Consider the following 6,010-nt stretch of genomic DNA (forward strand, 5'->3'; position numbering starts at 1 on the left):
GAACTAGCAACCAGATCACACTATATCTGTAACAAGAATGGTAATTAAACTTCTTTTTCCACATCTAAGATTCAATTAAGACATCAACCATACATTGATATGCTCCAACTACTTTGCTTCCAAGTTTCTATGGTGACTAATTCTCAGTAAAATCTTGACAAATTCACATGTTAAAGAGCGTGGTATCTTATTTAGAGAAAAAGGATCATCACATGATGAAACATCAAACAGACCTCAATTCCCATTTCATCTTCCTGCTAATGTTACTATTCTTTCATCTGTACATTCTTTAGTCGGCTCGTCTGCTAACTTCCTGTGTTCTTCAGCTTTCATGGACTTACTGACCTCGAAATCTATTTGCCGGGTTTCCCTCCTTATCCTGCTTGTGAGTCTGTGACGATGAATCTATGTAGTTATATGACTGAATTCTACTGAGCTTTTGGTATTAGGCGAGAAGAGACACCGTGTAGAAGTTTGACAAAGCCTAAGAAACTCAGTTTTCCATCGGCATGACGTATCCAGTCTTGGAGAACAACATGAACAGGTACTGATGGACCAAGACCAAGCTCCTGTGAAAACAAAACAATGTTATCCACCTGGCTGCAGAAAGGTTTCAGTAATGAATTGAAAATGTAACAGGTGCAGAATTCAGGTGAATGATTGTCGAAGGTTAAGTGGTTTACTGATGCAAGCTCCTCAATCATGATAGGTCGGTTTCCATCCTTCTCGAAGAATTCATATCCACGACGAGCATGTTGCTCCCAGGTATCCAGGCTTTCCAATTGATATATGCTTATTGCAGCAGCAGCAAATTCTTCGAAATCCATCTTTTTATGAGGAAGTGTGCTTAGCTAGATTTGTTTAAAAAAAAAAAAAGAAAAGTTAGTGATCAGAATATTGTGTCTTCTGAAGTAAGCGATACAGGAAATTGCTCACACTTACCGTATTCGCAAAATCAAGTAGCTTTGAGTCCTTCATTGCATCGGTTGAGAATTTCATTAATGCCTGAAGGTATTCAGCAGAAGTTAGGAACTCCTAACATTGAAGAACATAAAAGAATAAGGTGAATCAAAACTAACCGCCTTGAAATTTTGCAAAGAGATATATCCACCCTTGTTTGGTCCTAATAGTGCAAACTGTTCTCGTAAATAAAATAACTGGGCTACAGTCAAAGTCTTTGCCACAGCCTGAAAGATACACAAGTTAGTAACTGAATGTTTACTGAATTGAAGTCTTAAAGGTACATCCATGCAAATCTGGTCAAAACATAAGCAAGCACTTATCTTTACTTTCAAATTTGAAAATGAATGAAAATTACCTTCAATGCTGATTTCCTCAAGGAAGACGAACATATAAAAGCCTTTATATGCTTATAAACTACAATGTCCAGAGGAATCTTAACATCTTGGCGATTGTTGAGCCATGGGTGACCTATTAATGGTATTTATCAGTTAGTAAAAATTTTATGAGCAAATAAGTTGATCACAATAAGACAAGAGGAGCTTACCGAGAGCCTGGGCGGCAGTCATTCTCTTGCGATAGTCCTTATTCAACAACCTCTTGACAAAATCTTTAGCTTCATGAGACAATAAAGGCCAAGGTTCTTCTTCAAAGTTTGGCTCTGCCTTTAGAACAGCTCTGAAAATTCCTGATTCTGTCCTGGCCCAAAAAGGACGGCTTCCACAGAGCAGAATGTATGCAATCACACCAATACTCCACATGTCTGCCTCGGTGCCATAAGATCTATGTAAAACTTCAGGAGCAACATAGTAGGCGCTGCCCACAATGTCATTTAGTCTGTCATCTACACAGTAAGAATAAATCGAAACACATTATACAGACAGCAACTGGATTGAGGGATTTCAAGTAGCTGGTTGAAATATAAGTGTAACCTGGCTTGACGAGATCTGACAATCCAAAATCTATAACCTTCAAGGCAGAGTTCTCATCTTTGGCAGTAAAAAGAAAATTCTGAATCACAAAGCAATAGATGAAGGTATAAGGATACATATTAAGAAACTCCCAGATTCTGACAGAAAAAGATTTAGCAAATCACCTCTGGCTTGAGGTCACGGTGCACAACTCCTTGAAGATGACAAAAGGCAACAACACTCAATATCTGAACCATGACAGTCTTTGCATCTTCCTCAGGATATTTTCCACCCCTAGGAATAAAGTAAATTTATAGAAATAGAACTGATCATCAATCGTACAAATAAAAGAAAAGTCAATAAGCACTAACAAAAACCTGAATAGTTATTTGATTAGTTAATGGTATTAGGGATAAATACCTAGCAAGAATCCTGTCCAATAGCTCCCCCCCTCTGCATAACCTGAAAGTACAAAGAAAAAAACGTACAAACTTCAGGAGTTGATCAGATAGTGTTAAAAGATATATATATATATATATATAGAAATCTTTCAGGGCGTCATAACACCATAGATTCTGCTTTCACACTGCAACCCAAGGCCAAATCTTTTATATCTCATGAATTTCTAATAGTATGATCAACCAGTCAACTTAACTCAGAAATAAGCTAGATGGAATCACTTATAATTTTAACCTGCCAGAGCTTTGTATTACCTAGAAAAATTATTCATCATCTTTCATTTTAAATATTCTCATATCTATGTAGTCTTGAAAGTCAGCTTACCCTGAGAAGCATGTGTCCCTTGAGCTTTTTCTCTGATAAACATAAACCCAGTAAGGTGATTTGCCTGGAACTGAGCACAATTGTATTCTAACCAAAATCTCTACAAGAGAATAATGAATGAAATTTGACGATAATAAAACAAGAGGAGACAAGGGGAAAGGTGACGTAGGTCTTCTTGGTGTTCCATTTGTTTTTTCCTATCAATAAGACAGATAGAAAGTAAAACTGTGAAGGAGAGAACATTTTTTCCCACCCCAGCACACATCCAACTCACAGTTTCCATTCCAATTCCTGTATAATCTGGAACTAAGTAATATTGTTCACACAAACGCTAAACTTAGAAGTCTAAAATTGGCATAAAGTCATGTACCAAAGAAATGTAACATAGATACATAGGAGAGATGGCACAAGAAATACTTGATTTTTCTTGTGCACAATTAAGTCTATAGATGGTTTTACATGTCAACTTAATGATTAAATAATGCACTCTACACATAGCTTCACTACCTGATTAATAAAATAGCTAAAGAAATCAAAGCCAAACAAGTAAATAAATAAAGGCTACAACTTACTCCATCACTATATAAACATTGTCATCATCCTCATAGGCATCATGGAATCTGACTAAATTCTTATGCCCAGTCAGAGCGCTCAATATTTTGACTTCTCGTCTCACATCTTCAATGGCAATCGCTGTTGTCATCTGCCAAAGAGTAACCATTTATTAGTTGAAATGATCATATGTTGCACTCATATAGTCAAATCACTTTATTTATATTTATAATCAATGCACATCTAAATGGCAAGCAGCATGTTACCATATATAACAACAGTATCATGTTTGTATAATTGGTAGAAAGAATATACCACAGGTCGGATATTGAGTAAGCTGATGCATAATCACATTCATATGAAAACACCATTCTCATGATGGATGCTGGCCTCCCTGGTATTAATATTGCAATATCATTGAGAGTCATAGGCCACAGAAGACCAAAAGAATGGATAAAGGAAGCCAAATATGGCTATACACAAGTAAAAGACTCAGCTTAAATTGCAGGAAGGCTTCATGAGCTATTAACACAACATTTATTGAGGGAAAATAACTCCTTACCTCAAGTTGAAAAATACAGACAACTTAATAAATGATGTTATAATAAATGCAAGAAGATTTAGTTTTCAGGAAAAAGTATCATAGATCTCACATATACACATCATGATAGCGTGCATCACATAAATGATAGTCATGCTAAACAACTAGATTGGTTATAATAAATATGGTTCAGACAAACATTTTCCAATAGAAAAAATTCATAGCAATGACTACATAACCCATTACATCATCCTTTTCATAGTTAACAGGACATCCAGACAAAAAGGTTATTAAATTGCGGCATCACCCTTAATGGCTAGTACACCATGCCAATGAAACCAAGGGTGAATCACAACTAGAACTTCTGCATCTACTGTCAACACACACAATCAATAACAAGAACCAACCAACCAAAGTGGATACATAACCACCACCAAAAGGAAAAGTGATGTACAATGGTACATACTATATGTGGCGCATTATGATAAAGCCAAACAATAAACAACATTCAAGAGATGCCAGCTTTAAAAATAACAACTTCTAGCTAGATTGTGTGGTACGTTTGAAATAGAACAATACCACCAGCTGGCAGCATGTTAATTATTCCACAGAACAAGGGGGGCACAAATAAAACTCCAGATCAAAGCATAGAAGAACGTGCAAACAAGAACATACTATGTGAAATCTGAAATCGTTTGTGACAACAAAGAAGCTTAAATCATCAACAGATAAAAAGAACACAATAATTTCTATAAATATGAACCTTTGTGAATTTTATGCATGCATCAATCAAATCAAGCAAACAAAATTCAATCTTTTTGCGATAAGTAACATCAATTCAAAACAAATGATAGATTTGAATGAAAGTGCAAACCTTGGCTTTGGAAATAACCTTAACAGCAACCTCCACACCTTTCATCTCCCCCTTCTTCCCTCTGGCAGAGCTCGTATACCCAAAATGCCCACGGCCCACCTCCTCCCCAAGGTCATACTTCGCAAAGAACTGCTTCAAAAACCCAAAATTCTTATCCAAACCCAGCTCCACTCTCGCTCCCTTCAGGGATCGACGCCTCATTTGGCTTCACCGAACCATGCCGGCGAGCAAGCAGCGCCTTGATATGTTTCGCCGGCGATGGCGGAGGAAACGGCCTCTTGAAGAACCGCAACGGCGTCGAACTCACCCCTGAATTCGCCGGTGAGCTCTTGTACGAACCCGGCAGCGGACTGGGGCTGCAAAACGGGAACTTTTGTTGTTCTCTCGGCGTCCCCAAGTCCGGCAATGGTTCTTCCTTTCCAGGAAGCGGAACCTCACGACTCTCCTCCTCCTCTTGAGGGTTCTGAACTGGCTTCCCATGGCACAATCCCATGGAAAACCCAAAACTCCTTCAGAAATCCTCAAAATCAACACAAATGCAACCCCAAAACACCAAGAAAAACGCAACCAAACCAACAAAGCAAAAAACAAGTAAAAATCAAATCTTTTTTTATCAAAAGAGAAAAAGGAAGAATTTTGGAATATGAAGAGTGAGAAGAAGGGAAAGGGCAGAAGAAAAAGTTGAAACTTTTTGAGGAAATTCTGAGGGAAATGGATCAAAGGGAAGGAAGAAGAGGGAGGAAGGGGGCATATGTTGTGTGGGAATTTGGGTTGTTGGTTGGGAAACAGATTGGAGAGAGGAAGGAATGGGGGAAGAGTTTGGAATGATGTCTCACTTCACAGCCTGTCTTTTTTAGCTCAACAAAATTTAGGAAGAGTTGCACAACTAGCACTTCCTTCATTAAACATTTCTTTTTTTTATCTCTCTCTTTCTCTTTTTCTGCACTTTGATTATAAATAATGTTTGATTTGATTTTTCAGACAAGTTCTAAATTGAGGAGTTTGGATTGATGTCTTTGTTTGTTTTGTTGTTGTATTTATGAAAAACAAAATTATATTAAAAAAAGCTATAATTTCAAAATAATAATATTATTATAATAAAATAAATCTGTTTCAAAGATGTTCTTCTAACAGTAATGTAGTTGTAGGCTTGTAGCAGCAACAAATATAACAATTCATATCAATTGCTAATGGAATTTTAAATTTTTTTTTAAAAAAAGGAGATTATTATAACAATTTGTGTATAATATCTACTTACTTTTTAATTTTTTTTTTTATTTAATGATGAGCAGAGTAAATTTATCCCATTTGATGTTATCTGATTATGTAAGCATCAAAATAAATTTTGTTCTTCTGGGATATTATTATCAAATATATACATATATATTT

General features: G+C 36.4%; 1 pseudogene; it reads right to left on the reverse strand.

Moving 5' to 3' along the window:
- On the reverse strand, nucleotides 1-5,596 carry LOC120264964 (annotated as a pseudogene).
- Between the last annotated feature and the right edge of the window lie 414 nt (nucleotides 5,597-6,010).

The sequence above is a fragment of the Dioscorea cayenensis genome, chromosome 7 (assembly GCF_009730915.1).
Source record: "Dioscorea cayenensis subsp. rotundata cultivar TDr96_F1 chromosome 7, TDr96_F1_v2_PseudoChromosome.rev07_lg8_w22 25.fasta, whole genome shotgun sequence".
Taxonomy (NCBI): Eukaryota; Viridiplantae; Streptophyta; class Magnoliopsida; order Dioscoreales; family Dioscoreaceae; genus Dioscorea; species Dioscorea cayenensis.